Below are 20,187 nucleotides of genomic sequence, written 5' to 3'. Positions count from 1 at the left end.
AGAGTTAGTAATGGAGGTTTGAGCCACTGATAGCAGACTAATGATGGGGACACACTTACGACTTGCTGAAACATTCGAAGACTGACTGTTTCCATCGACTGTAGCAGCTGTTAAACACAGACTGTGAACAGACTGAACGCGCTGAACACGTGTTTGGGCATGTAATAAGTATCAAATTACATTCATAACTGGCCTTATAATCAGTGTGTCCCGGCTTTATGCAGTTATTAATGCCGTTTTTAGAGAGAGAGAGAGAGAGAGAGAGAGAGAGAGAGAGAGATGTTGCAATAATGAGACAGAAAAGCATGTGCGTCAATATTATTATTTATTTATTAATTAAATTTGTTTTAATTAATTCGTTCATTCTTGTTTTCTATAATTGACAGTAGATAACCCAATAAATGAAACACACAAAGCCCTTTTAACAAGTAGGCCTATCAATAATTATTTATTTGTTATATTATCTGGAATAATTACGAAAACCCAGCAGGACAATCAATTTATTTATATAGCCTATTCAATTTAATTTTCTATTTAGCCTATAGATAGGACTACATACTTTATTTATTAAAATTAAACTGTATGTGTCCATTGATTGTGAAGTTAGACATAGAAAATTGCAGATCAAGTGCATGGGGCTGCATGTTTTTTCTTGTTATGAATTGTATCCTATTTTCCGTTATTACGCGCAGTGATATGGAACTGTAATGCGGTCAAACCTGCCTGGAACTACTTTAGCCGTGCGTTTCCCTGAAAATAATTGCACACCTTAGAACGTTCTCAACCAATCAGAATCAAGCATTCAACAGCCCTGTAGTATAAATATATATATATATATATATATAATTATTAGACTTATTATAATATTATATTATGCAGCCGTTAACGCCGGACAGAAGGAGATTCACATCAACATATGGAAAGAAGCGTAAATGGATGGAGAGATGGAGAGAGAGAAGCATAGGTTACTGTAAAGCTACGTCTTAGCTTGTGCTTATCTTGGCAAAAATCGAGTACAAATCAGCATGAGGTTTAACATCTACTCTTGTGTAATAGAAATCATGAAGATCTGGATACGTCTATAGTGACTGGGGTGAATAGTGCTGCTGGCAACAAGGGAAAGACCTTGTGACAGCCTGGAGAGACAGCTGACAGGAGGAAAGAGACCCCAAATCGGGCTGGTGAGGGTTAGCTACCCTTGTCGGCAGTATCCAGCTCCGTGATTACAGGATGCTGGAGACACCCGCCCAAGGCTTCTGAGAAATTAAAGAGAAAAATACCCCTAGAGTCTGCGAGAGCGGGGGCGGAAGATGACTCAATGTTGGACAACATGGTTAACGACTTAGGAATGGAAACGGATATGAGTATGGAGAGTAAGACTAGTTCAAGATCTGCAGTTAGTAAAGTCATTGAACTCCAAGCTTGTGTCTGTGGCTGGAGCAAGGCGACAAGGGTCAGGGGTCTGAAGATTCATCAAGAGAAAATTAAATGCTTGAGGGAGAAGGGACAAGGGTCTCGCATTGATCAGTACTTCTTACGAAGTCAGTCAAGTCAGTCGAATGAAATCCAGCGACAGGAAGCAAACCACAGCTCACAGGATATCAGCACCCCTGTCATAGAGGAGAGGAGGGTTTGCACAGTTGGTGATGAACATATTGATACGTGTGAACCCGGTCAGACTAACCAGCATAAGAGAGAAAAGAACCTCAACGGGCATAGGCCTGGAGTTAGATGGCCAAGAGCTTGTGAGAAAACTGCATGTGACACGGTAAACACAGGTCTATGCTTCGCATTGGAAAGATTTACTGGTACAGTTGAAAAGAAGCTGGATACATTTTGGGACATCATTTATGAATATAGAAGTGAGAGGTTTGGTGTGGAAAAAAGGAAGGAAAAAGTACAAACTACTCCTGGAATGTCTAGACGGCAGCAGAAAATTGAAGGCATAGTTAGAGAAAGGAGACAGCTGAGGAAGCAATGGAAAAGAGCAGAACAAAGTCAGAAGGAGGGACTCAATCTCTTACAAAGGGCCATAAAAGATAAGCTGGCAACATTACGCAGAGCTGAGCGCCTACGGAAACGCTACAAAAAGAAGGAACGTGCGAGGGCTAATTTCTAGAAAGACCCATTCAAATTCGTAAAGAAGTTATTCACCAGTGAGAAGAATGGCATCTTAAAAGCATCTAGGGTTGAGCTAGAGAGATATTTGGGGGAAACTAGGGATGGCCCGATACCATTTTTTTTTCAAACCGATACGAGTACGAGTATTTACATTTGTGTACTTGCCGATACCGAGTACCGATACCGATATTTCTACCGCAAAAGTAATAGGCTCCCAGAAAAGAAGACGACTATTTTAGAACACAGGTTAGAAGACTGTTTTTATTTTCTTCTCTGCTTGTTTTAACAAGTCTAAAAATAAATAAAAATTAGTAAAATAATAAATGTATTAACACACAAACCACTGTTAATTTAACATAAAAGCAAGCAGGCTACTGCGTGCATGGTCTGGCATGACTGAATGCGCGCAAAGTGCGCTCCCTAAAGGTACGCACCATGAAAAAAGCAAAGGAAAAATTATTTCTTTGCATTTTTTATTCAATTATGATAACAATAACAACAATCAAAAAAAAAAAATTTAATTAGACCTTACAGTATTTTAGATACAATCCTCTACCAAACGGTTGAGATGTCTGTTCATAATAAAAGAACAACATTCAGAACAAGTCATATTAAGTGCATTTTCTTGACCAATAAAAAAATCTGATGGCTGCTATTGATGGCTCTTACAATGCTAGTCATATAGTAATACACAAACATAGTCAATTTTAAATTATGAAATTAATAGTAACACCAGAATTGGTATTAATTCTTCAAATGTATTCTTGATATTTACCATAATACAGTACAGAAATGCTGAAAAAATGATATTGATCAAATATTTTTTATCAAATATGTAATTGAATAATATTAAAATTAATAATTTTAACAACACTAACCCTTTTGTTCATTGTAAATAGCTAATTTTACCAACATTAGCTAATTTTATTAGCTATTTTTTACTACCTTAAAAGGACAACTCAACCGTTTGGTAGAGCATGTTTTAAAAAAATTATTTGACCCTTATAAGACTTATTTTTGTTTAATTAAGTTACATAATTCTGTTTAACAACTCCTCTGCAACGATAATATGTCAACCAAATAGTCTTACCTTTAAAAGTCCCGCCGATATGCGTCATCAAAGGAGGAGCAAATTTCCGCTGTGTCATGTGCTGTTTGAAGGAACACTGAAATGGCATGCTGCTCACAGACACAGTGCCATCTAGTGGATTTTTTTTAGCATTGCACAACTACACCAAACGGTAGAGATGGATTATTCAGGTTGAGTTAAGCTTGATGCATTTTTCAATAAAATATAATGACTTTAAGTGTGGTCTACCAAATGGTTGAGTAGTACCTTAAAGGGTTTTAATAAATCCTAAAAGCTGACAGTTCATCGCGATCTCACACATCTCTGTTATTATCAATGAAGCTGACTGCACAATTAATCTTTCATAATATCCACACTTTGTTTGTTATAATTAGAGGATTTGCCAGCATACAGAATTCAGCACTGAACAAAAAAGTCCGTTTTGAGCGGTGAGGGGAGTCTATCTTAAATGCTTCTGATTGGCCATTGCGTTCAAGAAATCAACACATATGTCTGTGATTGGCTACATCGCTCAACGCTGTAACCATGTTATGAATAGAAACTCTGGCCTGTAAATCGTTTCTATTTTGTTGTAGTTGTTCTTGTTGCTTTTCTGCTAGAGATGAATAAAAATCTTTTAGTTTTTATGTTTTATTCATAGATATTTCTAGTTTGCGGGAGTCCCGCGAATCGTTTTATTCTCCCGTAACCCGCACACACAGAGTGAGTGCATTACCGCCCGCGCGCGCGCTCGGCCATCAGATCTATGATGCGTCTTCAGATGTTTAATTAGATTGCTGGTGTTAAACGATGTACTTTCTTTCCCTCCTCTCGACACCTTAGCTGAACATAACTCACAGTCTGCCTTGCTGTTGTCATCATCCCTTATCTTGAAATGAGCCCAAACCGCCGACATTATACTTTCCTATGCCTCAGTTCACCTCGACAAAGTACTCGCGGCGGCCAGTTTCGTTTTGCAAAATGTACGTGGTATCGGTGCGTGGTATCGGCGAATTTTTATGAGTACGAGTACGAGTATATTAGGACAGTATCGGCCCGATCCCCGATGCCAGTATCGGTATCGGGCCATCCCTAGGGGAAACGCATACAGATGCAAAAAGGCATGAGCCTATGTCAATTCCATCAGACATCCCACCTATCAATCCACCAGAATACCAAATGGAGGTCTGTGCACCTAAGTGGAAAGAGGTAGAGCAGGCTGTGAGAAAGGCAAGGGCTTCATCATCTCCAGGGCCTAATGGTGTTCCGTACAGAGTGTACAAGAGTGCTTCAGGAGTTCTGCAAATTCTGTGGAAATTGATAAAAGTGGCATGGGAAAAACAGGTTGTACCTAGAGCATGGCGCAGAGCAGGTGGAGTCTTTATACCTAAAGAAAAAGATGCTACAAGCATCAGTCAGTTTCGTCCTATCTCGCTATTAAACGTTGAAGGTAAGATTTTCTTCAGCATTATTGCTCAGAGATTGTCCACCTACCTATTAAATAATGGCTTCATTGACACTTCAGTTCAAAAAGCGGGCATTCCAGGGTTCTCAGGATGCTTAGAACACATCAATATTATCTGGCAACGAATTCAATCAGCTAAAAAGGAGAGGAAGGAGCTCCATGTGACATTCCTGGATTTGGCTAATGCATATGGTTCAGTGCCGCATGAGCTTCTTTGGGCAGCATTTGATTTTTTCAGAGTACCAATGTCATTAACAAATTTAGTGAAAGCCTCTTTTGGAGATTTGCAATTTAGTTTCTCAACTCCTGAATTCAGCACTACATGGCAATGCTTAGAGGTTGGAATAATGGCAGGATGCACCATTTCTCCACTGGCTTTTACCATGGCAATGGAAGTAAATCATTAGGGCATCAAGATGGGTAGTAGGAGGAGAGCGCTTGGCTTCTGGGTTGCGACTACCAACAATCAGAGCATACATGGATGACATGACAACCATGACTACAACAGTAGCCTGCAGTAATCGGTTATTGGGTAAGTTAACCGATAATATTGAATGGGCAAGAATGCAATTTAAGCCCTCTAAATCAAGGAGCATCTCGATAGTTAAAGGAAAGGTAGTAGATAAAACATTCTTCATTAATGGTGAGGCAATACCAACAGTTTCTGAGAAGCCAGTGAAGAGTCTTGGGAGATGGTACGATGGGGATCTAAAGGACACAGTTCGAGTGGGAGAAGTTAGACGACAAGCAGTGGAAGGGTTGAAGAGCATAAACAGCTGTGCTCTACCAGGCAAACTAAAACTCTGGTGCTTTCAGTTTGGTCTACTGCCGAGGTTGCTATGGCCACTGACTGTGTACAAGGTTTCTTTGACAACAGTGGATAAGCTGGAAGCGTTAATAAGTTCATACATCAGGAAATGGTTGGGAGTTCCACGCTGCCTCAGCAGAGTAGGACTTTATAGTAAAGGAATATTGCAGCTGCCAGTCTCTGCTTTAACCGAGGAGTTTAAGTGTGCCAAGGTCAGACTGGAAATTACCTTAGTAGAGTCACGCGACAAATGCGTAAGGGACGCAGCACCTGTGTTAAAAACTGGTAGAAAGTGGTCAGCAAAGAAATCGGTGGTAGAGGCAAAGGCTGCCCTTCAAATTGGTGATATCGTGGGACAGGTACAGCATGGAAGAGGGAGTTTTGGGCTCAGTTTAGCTCCTCCTAAATGGCACAAGGCAGGCCCAGCTCAAAGGAGGAAGCTGGTAGTCAACGAGGTGCGAAAGCAGGAGGAGAGGATGAGGTGTATGAAGGCCATTTCCCAGGCCAAGCAGGGAAAGTGGATGAGATGGGAGAGTGTGGAACAACGCAAGATGGGCTGGCAAGACCTTTGGTCAATGTAAGAGAGTAGGATCAGTTTCCTTATCAGGTCAACATATGATGTTCTCCCATCACCACAGAACCTAAACCTCTGGGTAGGAGACGATCCCTCTTGTCCTTTGTGTTCATCACCTGCCACATTAAGGCACATTTTGACAGGATGTAAGGTGGCTCTTAGCCAAGGTCGGTTTACTTGGCGCCATGACCAAGTACTGCGATGTTTGGCTTTAGCATTGGAAAGCAAGCGCAACATGACCAATAAGTTGCCACCTGTTCTAGCAAAACATTGCACACAGAAGACAATATTCCTCCGCCCAGGCGAGCAACCACCAAGAAAAGGTGTTAACACCAGTTCTCGCCCAGGACAACTGGAAGCTGCTAGGGACTGGAAAATGCTGGCTGATCTTGATCAACGGCTTATTTTTCCACCTGAGATTGCCACCACTAACCTCCGACCAAATATTGTTTTGTGGTCTGGATCAGCACGCATTGTTCAACTGATAGAGTTAACAGTGCTATGGGAGGATGCGGTAGATGAGGCATATGAGAGGAAGAAACTGCGGTATGCTCATCTGGCCACTGGAGCAGAACAGCGAGGATGGAGAGTCCAGGTTTATCCAGTGGAAGTGGGTTGTCGAGGATTTGTGGCACACTCTACAACCCGGTTCCTCAGAGACGTCGGATTCAGTGGCCAAGAGTTGCGTCGCACAGTAAAGAACTTATCTGAAGCAGCAGAAAGGAGCAGCAACTGGCTGTGGTTGAGACGGAAAGATTCTAGCTGGCTGTGTACAGGCCGCCACGCTACGGTTTCGTAGAATTCTTGAAAAACTCAGAGTCTGTTGGTTTATTTGTATGGTTTGCATAGTAATTACTGTTATTATGTTCTTGTGTATATTGCGTGAATGAGGGTTGGTGTTTGGGCAGATATTGTGTTTTTGCGGTAGGTAGTATGCCATACGGAACCGTTGCCACTGAAACTGCATTAACGCACCAGTGGGGCTCGACAGCCTTAGTCAAACGGGTTGGCGGCGCGTATGGTTGGGTTGCGGAGAGATTGTGAGATTGTGGTTAGGTCTCAGCAGCAGGAGGGATGTAGAGGTCAGTAAGCTGGGCTGAGTTGAGTGGGGGACGGAGGGGGCTGACTCTGGGACGCCAGAGTACAGTTGAGCCCTCTTGAGGTGTCGAGGGCTAGTCGACGAAACACTGAGGATGGAAGGTGCCCACTTGAAGACCCTAGAGATGTCCCCTACTCGGCTCAATCCAGACGGTTGTCGTGCTGGTCCACTGGGGAGACCACACTGTAGTTGCAGCCGTTGTGTGTACTGACGCGCCAAGTATACTGCAGCCGTTAACGCCGGACAGAAGGAGATTCACATCAACATATGGAAAGAAGCGTAAATGGATGAAGAGATGGAGAGAGAGAAGCATAGGTTACTGTAAGCTACGTCTTAGCTTGTGCTTATCTTGGCGAAACCCGAGTACAAATCATGAGGTTTAACCCGAGACACGGCAGGCAAAAACATCGTTTTTTGGTAACACTTTATAATAACTGCATGCTATTAATCATTTGTTAAGCATGAGTAAACAGTTAATTCATCATTTATAAAGCATTAATAGACATTAATAAGCAGTTTATAAATACAGCTATAAACGCTTATTTTTCTTGATTTATAAGCATATCTATTATGCGTTTAATAATTGTATTTTCATACTTTGTTAATGATCAATTAATAATTTCTAAATGAAGTATAGCATTATTTACAAACAAGAGTTGTCAGTCATTCATAAGATCACTTAGAAAGTGTAAGTAAATGTAGTAAATACAGGTAGTTATAAAGCATTTAGTAGTGGTCAGTTAACTATTTTGTGAGCTAATCTAAAGTGAGGACTATTCATGCCTTGTAAAGCATTTATAAAGGAGATTTAAAGGCGCATCAATCTTCTAAACAGTAAAATGTAACAAACACAACACAGTGATACAGAACATAGAAATATTTAACAGCCTTTAAATCTCCTTTATAAATGCTTTACAAGGCATGAATAGTCCTCACTTTAGATGAGCTCACAAACATAGTTAACTGACCACTACTAAATGCTTTATAACTACCCAAATTAACCCTGAATTACAGCATAAATACATGTTAATAAAGCATTTATTAACACACTAAGTAACCATCACTATATGTCTGAATAATAAGATGTATGAATGTACATTTAAATAGTTTATTAATCATTTACTTACACGTTCTAAGTAATCTTATGAACCACTGAAAACTCTTAAATAACTGGCTTATAAAAAATGCAATTATTCATTTAGAAATAATAAATTGATCATTAATAAAGGATGAAAATACAATTATTAAATAAATTATAGATATGCTTGTAAATCAAGAAGAAAGCATTTATAGCTGTATTTATAAACTGCTTATTAATGTCTATTAATGCTTAATGAATGATGAATTAACTGTTTGCTCATGCTTAACTAATGATTATTAGCGTGTAGTTATTATAAAGTGTTACCCGTTTTTTTTTTTCACTGGTCAATTTTGAGATTTTGGGCTATTTGTCTTCTTTCAGACTTGTGGTGAAAAAATTTCCAAAATACACATTTAGGTCTTTATTTTACTACACTTTGTCTGTTTGCGTCAGTAGATTTCTCCTAAATTCAACAAAAAGTTGTCGTTCTAAATCAAAATGCTGCTCTGCGATCGCGATCTGCACCCAAGGGGGTAATCCCAAGGGGGTAATCCATCGACCGGAAGTTGAAGCCGGCCGGGTGCCGCCATGTTGTAGCAGAACTTCACTTGCGTTAGCATTTCCATTGACTCCCATTCATTTTTGCGTCACTTTGACAGCGAATAACTTTACATCTGAGGCGTTTAAAGACTCCATTTGTCCATTATTTATTTCTAAAGAAACACGACAATGTATAAAGGGCTCCATTACCTTCTATGTTACACTATGGCCCCGTAGAAACAGATTTAGTAAAAATAGGCTAACGATTGCGTCATAACCACTCGACTCTCTGTCGCGCTGTACAGAAATTACCGTACAGACAGGAGGAGAAGCTCGCAGGCAATCGGGGGGACGTCCCGTCAAGGGAGAAGCCCATAGATAATGAGTCCATAAAAGCAACGGAATACTTACTCCTGCTCACTCACGCCAAATAACTCTTTGCTCAAGTTCCCCGTCTCTGCAAGATTAACGTTGGCAGTTTTCACGCACAGCTACTAGAAGATTAACGTCTGTCAGACAGGTTGCTCACGTCATCAAGCTTAGTTTGAGTCGGTTTGAGTCTGCGCGTCAGGAACGGAAGTTCTCAAAAATCGCTAAAAGTGGGCTTCAACTGTCTCAACTGAGTTCCAATGAGATCGCTCTGTCCATTTCTTTTACTGTCTATGGGTAATCCATTAGCCGGAAGTTGAAGCCTCGCGGGAGCCGCCATTGTAGCAGACCATCACCTGCTGTTAGCATCCCATTGACTCCCATTCATTTTGGCGTCACTTTGACAGCGAATAACTTTACATCTGAGGCATCCAAAGACTTCATTTGTCCATTATTTATTTCTAAAGAAACACGACAATGTATAAAATGTTCCATTACTTTGTATCTTACGTTACGGCCCCGTAGAAGCCGTTTTTTTTTTAAATAGGCTAAAGATTGCGTCCTAACCACGGGACTTTCTGTCGCACAATAGAGACATTACCGTATAGACAGGAGGAGAAGCTCGCTGGCAATCTTTAACTGTCTATGAGGCAATCGGGGGGACATGGAGGCACAAAGTCAAGGTAGAAGCCCATAAATAGAGAGTCTATAAAAGCAATGGGACAAAATATTTCAACAACGTTTTTGAGGAATTAGGTGATTCAGATTTGGCTTGGCACAGCTACTAGAAGATTTTCAACTGCCAGACTGTCGTCACGCTCAGTTTGAGCCTGCGCAGTCGCTCAGACATCAGACAGGAAGTGCAATAATCGGGCTTCAGTCTTCTCCGTTGAAATCAATGGGATCGCTCTGTCCATTTCTTTTACTGTCTATGTCTGCACCCTGTCATCACATACACCGTTGGGAAGCTCTCTCTCTCTCTTGCACATTGTTGTCTGATCCAAATATGGTCATTTCCTTTTTATCAGCCACCAATCGTGAAAGTACAATGGGCATTTAACTCTAAAACCGAAATCTCATTGGCTGATGTCAATTTCTGACAACGTGATTCGTTCAGATGCATCACGTGACGTGCTCTGACATTTAAGGCTATGGACAGTATATTTTGATGTAATGCAAGCATATACCTTGAAATCCCTCTGAAATTATTTTTTCATCTTGTGTGTGAACAAAATGAAAAAATAATTTTGCACCTGGCTTTATCATATGTTCAGATCTATCTACCGAAAATATATGCAAAATTATGCATATTGTATGAGATAATGCCTAATTTGCATAATTAAACATACATTTACATTTATTCATTTAGCTGACGCTTTTGTCAAAAGCAACTTACAATTGCTATATTTGTCAGAGGTCGCACGCCTCTGGAGCAACTAGGGGTTAAGTGTCTTGCTCAGGGACACATTGGTGTCTCACAGTGGATTCGAACCCGGGTCTCTCACACGTCACACCAAAGGCATGTGTCTTATCCACTGCGCCATCTGTTGAAAACATACAAGTTTCAAAAACTTGTAATACATTTTTTATATATACTTGTGTAAATAATCAACTGAGAAAGTTTCATGGTGATATCTATTATTTAAAAAATTTACCCTATTCACCTGTAGTGTCTCGCCATAATATCTACTCTCGTGTAATGGAAATCAATCATATATATTATTATATTAGTGCTGTCAAATCGATTACCGGTAATCGTGATTTATCATTACTAGAAAGAAATTACTAGACATTTGTACTTTGAATATTAAATTGCATGCATACAATATATATATATAATTATTATAATATTATATATTATTATATTAGTGCTGTCAAATCGATTAATCGTGATTTATCACATCTAACATAAAAGTGTTTGTGTTTATATAACATGTGTATGTATATATTATTATATTTATATAATCCCTAAAAATATTCCCATATTGGCCTATACTGTAAGATGTGCTGTCGTTAGTAAACGCATCATAAAAAAAAAAAATAGGTAAATGATCAAAAAATAAACACAACACAATATGGACTTTCGTTGCGGATTTTGCTATTTTTATTTAGTTTTTAGTTGTTGTTTTTTTACATTTTGTTCCGGGGCTTTTGTTTTATCAGCTGGGCCCCGGACCAACCGAACCAAGCAATGCAGAAACCAAAGGTTTCACCAAAAAAGACACTTCTTCATTTCAGTTCACTTTTCATTTGTAGCATTTTTCAAGAGTCGGCAATGTTAAAGAGGTTTCTCGGTTCACTTTTAGCATTACATGCATTGGTATGATTTTTTTTCGGGTCGGTTCTTCGCTTTGTATAGACTTTGTTGTAGACTTGAGGCTTCACGTAAGATGTCAGGCTTCGCAGTATTACGGCGCTGGCCTCTGCGCATCTGGACACCAACGCAAAACAGAGAGTTTCCCCTCTGAATGGTGCTGGGCAAGATGACCCCGCCCGTGGCAGCGAGGATTTACATGAGATCCGCCTCCTTCATGATGCTACAACAAACAATAAAACCATTCAGAGACAGGTACTGTATATGGTTTCAAATACCAACATGTGGTACAATTATATAACAATATTGCATTTGAAAGAAGTCGTTTAGCTGTAACATTGTGAGGTTTGTTTGTTTAGTTCACTAATGTCTTTTACAGTATCTAAAAAAAAGTTTGAAATATTCAGTATAGGCTACTCACATATTAGTGCGACGAGATCACTCAAGGTTTCATGGCGTCTCCCACAGAGGAACCACCATAGACCTGTTAAGAGGATTCAGATTCCAGGTTACACAGTGACAAACCACCAAAATAAATTTTGCATTACAAAATTGTGATGATAGAAAACACTTTAGGAAAACTTTTAGGGAATACATTATTCTAAGTAATTATCATAAGTAATAGTAATTGTGAGAAATGATCTCTTACCCTGCTAATCCGTCAGCAAGAGGCTCTCATGAAGGACAGATCAATGCGTGTCGCTGTAATTTATACTGGTACACCGTTGCCAATATCCCGCCCTCAACTGATCTGAGAACTGCTGTTGCCCTGGTTTTCATAGGTTTCTTTTTCTCGGTAAGTTTCTGTTCTTCTGTCTGCCCATCCCTCTACAGGACGGGTTTGTTATTCTTGGTGAATGACACAGCATTTTTGTTAATACTTCATTAGTTAATATAACATCCACTAAAATGAACTCTTCTTTGCTGAGATAACAAATTTTTCTGACTGTTACGTCGTCCCAGGTCATATATTTATTTTTGTTCATTTTTATTGGGCATGTGTGTGTTGCATTGTATTTTTGGAGTGTGATTGGTGCCAGCTGTTCCTCGTGATTGTGGAGAGGAGCCTATATTTAAGCAGAAGGAACTGGTTGTGCAAAGAAAGACACTGAGCTATATTATTTTAAGAAAACCTGTTGCTCCTGCTGTGGTGGCAGCCAAAGTTGATGTGTTGTAGTTTTCTTGTTATTGATTGCAGAAGCAGTGCTATTGCCCTTTTCTCGGGTTAGTATTAGGAAGTCAGGGAAGAGTTTTGTTGTTTACTTGATAGGTTATTTCGACTTTCTTACTCCCAGTTTACTTTATCTTTGTTATTTTGGCCTTATTGGAAATTATTGTTACTATTATTATCAACATTTTTATCATCTGCAAAGACCTTGTAAATAAACCCTTGAGAAGTATGTAATTTGTGTGATGGGTGGTGGTGCAGTCATCTCTCTTATGTTCTTGCTCTTTTGATCTCGTTGGTATGTTTTTGATATGCTACCGCGGCCGCGCAATCATGCCAAGGGGATGTAACACTGACCAATTGCTTTGCATCCCTTTCTAGGATCAGAACACTTTTGTTTTATTATATATTGTTCGAGAATATATAAAATTGGGGCTGGTAGAAATCTGGCTTGGGAAATGATTTCAACAGCTCTCAAAAATTAAAACGGTACTTGCCAGTATTAGTCATTTCAGTAAAAGCCTATTACAAGGTTCCATTCGCATTTGCATGAACTAATAAAGAACGGAAAATACTTAAACCATTCATTAATCTTAATTGGAAATTACACTTTAAAAAGGGCCGTGCACAGAAGATGCAGAATTGCAAAGATGAGTGGAAAAATATTCCCAAGTTAAGATGTTCCAAGCTGATAGACTCATATCCAAAAATATGGATATGAGTCTATCAGCTGTAATAGGGTGCTGTAATAAAATCATAGTTCACACTTCTGCAGTAGTTATTTTTTATTTTTCTCTGAAATGTGTCACTTTGGTTTTCAGTGGCATTGCATATACTGTAGGTTGTAATTTTTACAATAAAGGTGCAAAAGTCCTGATATGATTTTTACATCTCAAAAACATTTAATAAATTAACCAGTGTTGTTACTAAAACTGAAAAATTTAGGGTATTATAAAAATAAAAGCTAATTCAAAATATGAATAAATACTACAATGGCATACAAATAATACTAAATTAACGCTTTAATTTACCCCAAAGTCTTCAAAATGGAGCCAAACAACATGACATTATAGACTATAAAATATGAAACTATTGGCTATCAGGGGGGAAAAAACACACACAGACAAAATATGTTTTACATTTTATTAAGAGGGAGTTGCCTGTAGCACATTAGCATTAGCACAAAAAAAATTGTATTTGAACGAAGAACTAATGTCCCTATTGCTACAAACCAAGTGGCTATACTGAATGAAAGCCGCTGATGCCGAAGCGGCATTAGCGGATTCCCTTCTGGCTAGATCTAAAGGTCCTTTGATTCGGACAGTTTTGTATGAGATCATTTCTCAATACAGACACTATAAGTTACCCAACAAAAGTTGTGTAACTTTTGTTTAACACTGCAACAGTGTCATCTTTAGGAAGATATTTGATCCACCGGATTACTACCAGGCCAATCTGTATAATCAGAGGGCCTGTGAACCCTACACTCATAAAAATAAAGGTTATAAAAAGATTTCGCAGAGGAACCATTTTGGGCTCCCTAAAGAACCTTGAACAGTTGTTAAAAGAACCATTTTTTCTAGAACTTTTTAATAACCTAAAGAACCTTTTTCCACAAAGAACCTTTTGCGCAATGGAAAGTTGGAAGGTTTTGTCCCATGGAATAAAGAACCTTTATTTTTAAGAGTGTATCCAAGTGGACATGTAACAAATACATCTGAGCGTCAAATGGGCATTGACCTCCCATTTATAGCAATGTAAAAAAAACAATGTAAAACATTTTCACATATACTGAACATATGCCCGTCCAGTTTGTATTTCAAACAAATGCTTGACTGCTGCAACTACAGAGAGTCTATGCAGAAACAGTCAGTCCTGCTTAAAAGTTTTTGGAGTCATGTGTGTTGCTATGGCACAATGGCGATTGAAGAAGTTTGTAATCACAGAAATAACTGGCTCACTTTTTCAACCTCTGTACCAGTAGCTCTTTAACCATTAGGTCATCACCTCTCCATGAACATTTCATTCTTCTTTCCATCGTTTCTTCAGTGTTGCACAAACAGACACAAACGCAAAGGTTTTCTGAAGAAAAGCGATGGTCCTGCACATAACAGCAGGATTGTTGCAAGGAAATCATACGTGTAAGGTTTGCCACGAAGATGTCACAACAGAAGATGTGTGTTTGCCTCAGCGATACATATCAGCAAATACAGCAAATATACACTCACCGGCCACTTTATTAGGTACACCTGTCCAACTGCTCGTTAACACTTAATTTCTAAGCAGCCAATCACATGGCGGCAACTCAGTGCATTTAGGCAAGGGCGTAGGTTTAGGGGGGGACGCTAGGTACTAGTCCCAATCAATATTTTGAGATGACAAATTTGTCCCCACCAATATTTAGCAAGCTCCTTTGAACTGCTATTTTGATATTTGCGCTGCTATTTGGATCGATTCCAACGGCCAGGACGACGACAGTACAAGATACGCCGTAATTTGATTGGCGGCGGGGTATCTGACAGGCAGGCTACACGCGCGGGCCGGGACTACTTTTTGTGCTTGCACTCACTGGCAGCGAGCGGGTGGTGTGTGCGTGTGTGTGTTTGTGTGTGTGTGCGCGCGTGACGACGCCGACGGTAAGTTACCAGGGCTGTCTGTCTCTCTGCATGCCATATACAAAGGCCAGGGTAAAACATTTTAATATTCCGTTTTTGCCCCTTTTTGTACTTTGTAGATCAGCTATGTCACCCAAGAAGAAGAAAGGGGACATACGAAGCTTTTTCATAAAGCAGAGTGTAAGTAGGCAAAAATAACTAGCCACACAAATAAATAACTAGCAGTAGTAGTGAGTGACTGACCATGCTTTCAAATGCAGATTCTACTGTGGAAAATAGTTTTAACTGGTGATCCTGGTTACCCAGGATATTGTTACAGTTAAACCTAGCTTCTGCAATCTTTCAAGGTTAGGAGCATTAATTAGGGGTGTGCAGCACGGATAGACTCATAGAAGTCGCGCTATCATGATAGACGTTAGCAAGTCACTGAATGTTAATTAGCCTACCTTAACTTAGAATCTTGCAGTCATAAACAGTGGATCATCTCAGACATTTTTCGTTTCTACATTCTGTTTATGTAATGTATTTGTGAGTGTAGCCTACTTGCTAGACACATGTCTGGAAAAAACATGTTGGCAATGTTAAAAAGGCAAAAGTAAACACTGTTGGTTATTCAAATATAATGAATCATTATTTGTTTGATAATATCCAAATAACAATATCTGGTAGGAGGGTTAAACTTGCTTTTTTTTAAGGATAGAATATATCAATAGAACTTGATATAGAATAGAAGATACATAATAATTTATGTTAAATAAAATGTTTGGTTGTTCAGCATTACAGTCTCAGGTTTTTATTTTTTGAGAGTGCATTTTTGAGATTATACAGTTATACTAGCTCTTTATTGACAGTATACAGGATGGTGTATCGGGGGTCAGGATACAATATAATGAGATGAGATGAGATGAGATGAGATGAGATGAGATGAGATGGGGGGGGGGGGGGGGGGTCAGATGGGATGTCCCCACCAAAGCTGAGACCAAACCTACGCCCATGCATTTAGGCATGTAGACATGGTCAAGACAATCTCCTGCAGTTCAAACCGAGCATCAGTATGGGGAAGAAAGTTGATTTGAGTGACTTTGAACGTGGCATGATTGTTGGTGCCAGAAGGGCTTGTCTGAGTATTTCAGAAACTGCTAATCTACTGGGATTTTCACGCACAACCATCTCTAGGGTTTACAGAGAATGGTCCGAAAAAGAAAAAACATCCAGTGAGCGGCAGTTCTGTGGGCGGAAATGCCTTGTTGATGCCAGAGGTCAGAGGAGAATGGCCAGACTGGTTCGAGCTGATAGAAGGGCAACAGTGACTGAAATAACCACTCGTTACAACCGAGGTATGCAGCAAAGCATTTGTGAAGCCACAACACGCACAACCTTGAGGCGGATGGGCTACAACAGCAGAAGACTCCACAGGGTACCACTCATCTCCACTACAAATAGGAAAAAGAGGCTACAATTTGCAAGAGCTCACCAAAATTGAACAGTTGAAGACTGGAAAAATGTTGCCTGGTCTGATGAGTCTCGATTTCTGTTGAGACATTCAGATGTTAGAGTCAGAATTTGGCGTAAACAGAATGAGAACATGGAACCATCATGCCTTGTTACCACTGTGCAGGCTGGTGGTGGTGGTGTAATGGTGTGGGGGATGTTTTCCTGGCACACTTTAGGCCCCTTAGTGCCAATTGGGCATCGTTTAAATGCCACGGCCTACCTGAGCATTGTTTCTGACCATGTCCATCCCTTTATGGCCACCATGTACCCATCCTCTGATGGCTACTTCCACCATGTCACAAAGCTCTAATCATTTCAAATTGGTTTCTTGAACATGACAATGAGTTCACTGTACTAAAATGGCCTCCACAGTCACCAGATCTCAACCCAATAGAGCATCTTTGGGATGTGGTGGAACGGGAGATTCGCATCATGGATGTGCAGCCGACAAATCTGCGGCAACTGTGTGATGCCATCATGTCAATATGGACCAAACTCCCTGAGGAATGCTTCCAGCACCTTGTTGAATCTATGCCACGAAGAATTGAGGCAGTTCTGAAGGCAAAAGGGGGTCCAACCCGTTACTAGCATGGGGTACCTAATAAAGTGGCGGGTGAGTGTATGCAGGCTTATATCAGCAAATACTGCACACTTTTTTGTGGATCCAGCCTATGAGTCAAAGACTGTAAGCAATCTATCCTTGGCAACAGATGCTTATTTCAGAATGTACATCAACTTCTCCATCATCATCACTGTCCTCCTCTTCATCACTTCCCTCGGATAAGATCTGTTAATGGAGGACAGGCATTGTCACTCAGTTAAATTTATACAATATATATATATATATATATATATATATATTCAATTTTAATGAGTAATTAAAATATAATGAGAAAGCATCTGCTATAATATTATTGTAAATATATACATAATGTATATATTCTTAGTTTAATATTAATCTTCTGTTTGTGCGTGCCACCTTTAACTCACTATTGTTTTGTGCGCACCTGTGTTTATCTAAGAGGAAGTGCCTCCTATCTCAGGTTTCAGGTGGAGTGCTCTAGAACAGAACATACATCAATGTACACATAGTTTCTTCCACATAGTCTGTGCTTTTGTTAATCTTCAATTTGCATTATTTCAACTTTTTTTAAAGAATACTTATATTTTTATTATACTTACATTTATTCAAATTATATTTTACTTATAGCAATACTTATTTCACTGTGCATACAGTAGTCAACATTTGAAGTGGAGCAAAACCTTTCATCAAAGTTATACATGAATTTTGAACAATACCCGTTCTTGTCTTAGGACAACTTTGATTAACTTTTTTGACCCACTTCAAATGTTGACTCTGTGTGTGTGTGTGTGTGTGTGTGAGAGAGAGAAATGGAGGATTTGGTGGTGTAAGAAGTTTTGGGGGAAGTTTGAGGTGCAATTGTCAAATTGGGGAAACATTTGGTTAATTTTTGGCTCATAATGGTTTCTGATGCATATGTCCCTCTCTCTCAGATGCAGGAAGAAACTATGTGTACATAAATGAATGTTCTGTTCTAGAGCTCTCCACCTTAAACCTGAGATAGGGGGCAATTCCTCTTAGATGAACACATTCTCTAAAGATGTGCACACAAAACAATAGCCTGAACTGTGAATGCACAAACAGAAGATTAATATTTAACTAAGAATATATATATATGTATATCTACCATAATATTATAGCAGATGCTCTCTCATTATATTTTAATTACTCATTTACATTGAATTCTAAGTCCCGATATGCCATTTGCCAGTCATACCTACAAGACCTGTTTCATGTGTACATTTTTAGCCTATGCAGTGACACTTCGCTGCATTCCATTGCTGAAAATTACGGAAGTTGAGTTCACAAATAAATGATTTAGATATCGTGATGTTATTTACAGCAAAAACTAAAAAACCTTGTAAAAGTAAACTTAGTCTGATTCAATTTTGGAAAAGTTACTGTAACGATGTTAACATTGCTTAAAAATTCGAATTTCTACCACTTACAATGTTAAACAGCAAGTATTTGGCATGTAGGCTATTTGGTTGTTTTCACATAATTAAATATGGACCCGACCCACACATATCATTAAAACTTGTATACTTACCGATGATTGTTGATTTGCAATAATAACAGCATTGTTTGCTTAAGTTTATTGAAAGAAATCGTTCAAAAAAGCTTACCATGCTGATATTTTTTTGTTGAAGTTTTGGAGCATTGCAGCCTTAAGGAGAAGTGAATCATCATCCATTATTTATACTCTTCCTACAGAAACTGTTCACACCTCCTCAAAGAACACACAAGCATATGGTGACCTGCAGCAGCCAATGAGATGTTAGATGTTTTCACAGAAAAGAAAGTGCAAGAAAATATTTAGTTTAGAGGGACTTGAGAGCTTTTGAATCCTGTGTGTGTGTGTGTGTGTGTGTGTGTGTGTGTGTGTGTGTGTGTGTGTGTGTGTGTGTGTGTGTGTGTGTGTGTGTGTGTGTGTGTGTGTGTGTGTGTGTGTGTGTGTGTGTGTGTGTGTGTGTGTGTTCTTTGTATCGATTGCTACCTGTTGGATTATTATAAGTAAAGTTGCCCGTTTGAATCTTCATCTTCTGTATCTACGTCTTCGTCTTCCTATCTGCACGCACCTGCTATGGCGTAAAATGAGGGCGTGGGGGAAGCGGAGACTTGAATATATAGGGGCGTGTTATTCTAATGACTATCGTTTTCAGCCGCGGAATTTATCAAGGGCAGGTATTGCGTACACCTGGATTTCAAAGGTACGCACAGCTTCATAAATCAGGCGGTGAGAGGAGTGTAAGCATAATCTTACGCCAAAATATACGCCCATTTCTACGCAAGAATGATAAATGAGGGCCATGAAGTGTCATCAATGTGCCGCTGTAATTTATACTGGTACACTGTTGCCAATATCCCGCCCTCAACTGATCTGAGAACTGCTGTTGCCCTGGTTTTCATAGGTTTCTCTTTCTCTGTAAGTTTCTGTTCTTCTGTCTGCCCATCCCTCTACAGGACGGGTTTGTTATTCTTGGTGAATGACACAGCATTTTTGTTAATACTTCATTAGTTAATATAACATCCACTAAAATGAACTCTTCTTTGCTGAGATAACACGTTTCTGACCGGTTCTGAACTTAATATTGTTTGAGAATATTAAAAATTGGGGCTGGTATATCTTGCTCAGGAAATGATTTCAACAGCTCTCTCCCTAACACAATTTAAAAAAAAAAAAACAGTACTTACCAGTAATTTCGATACTAAGGTTCCATTTGTTAAGATTACTAGCATTACCATTAACTAATACGGAATGAAGAATAGGCTACTTTTACATAATTTCTTATTGTTAATTGATGACCATTGCGAATTAAACATTGTATCTGTGAATGTGAACTAACTTGAATGCACAACAGAGATTACTAAATGCTGTTAATAACTA

General features: G+C 39.3%; 1 long non-coding RNA gene across 1 annotated transcript in view; it reads right to left on the bottom strand.

Moving 5' to 3' along the window:
- LOC130071264 (uncharacterized) overlaps positions 1–12,130 on the bottom strand; it is a 36,194-nt gene extending 24,064 nt beyond the window's left edge. Inside the window, exons 1-2 of the long non-coding RNA XR_008803988.1 lie at positions 12,090–12,130; positions 11,862–11,924 (exon numbers count right to left, since the gene is read on the bottom strand). This is a non-coding gene — a long non-coding RNA (uncharacterized LOC130071264). The remainder of the gene's footprint in view (positions 1–11,861; positions 11,925–12,089) is intronic.
- Between the last annotated feature and the right edge of the window lie 8,057 nt (positions 12,131–20,187).

This window comes from Rhinichthys klamathensis, unplaced genomic scaffold, assembly GCF_029890125.1.
Source record: "Rhinichthys klamathensis goyatoka isolate OS25496 unplaced genomic scaffold, OSU_Roscu_1.1 h1tg000436l_1, whole genome shotgun sequence".
Taxonomy (NCBI): Eukaryota; Metazoa; Chordata; class Actinopteri; order Cypriniformes; family Leuciscidae; genus Rhinichthys; species Rhinichthys klamathensis.
Note: the sequence above shows the minus strand (reverse complement) of the source record. Positions and strands in the feature narration are given on the sequence as shown.